The sequence below is a fragment of the Brassica napus genome, unplaced genomic scaffold, assembly GCF_020379485.1.
Source record: "Brassica napus cultivar Da-Ae unplaced genomic scaffold, Da-Ae ScsIHWf_508;HRSCAF=765, whole genome shotgun sequence".
Taxonomy (NCBI): domain Eukaryota; kingdom Viridiplantae; phylum Streptophyta; class Magnoliopsida; order Brassicales; family Brassicaceae; genus Brassica; species Brassica napus.
The window spans coordinates 44,706-45,000 of record NW_026016581.1 but is presented as its reverse complement, the minus strand read 5'-3'; positions in this window follow the sequence as shown (position 1 = coordinate 45,000).

The following is a 295-nucleotide window of genomic DNA, read 5'->3' as shown; positions in this document are numbered from 1 at the left end:
CTAGAAAGCTAAAATCGATTCCAACCTAGAAGTTAATTGTATGTTGATTGATTGAATCTGAAAACTGGTAAACCCTAATCAAGGAATCGAAACCCTAAACCCTAAAGTTAGAAATCGATTTTAAGATTGCGATTGCTTGTTTGATTTCTTGCCTATTCTTGAAGTTTAGGAATGTTAGATTGTTCTTCATGAAATAATCTAACTAAGAACACAAAATACTTAAGGCCTTGAAACCTTAACATAAGGTTGATAAGAATTCAAAGATTGAAACCCTAGGGATTATGAAAAGAAGTAA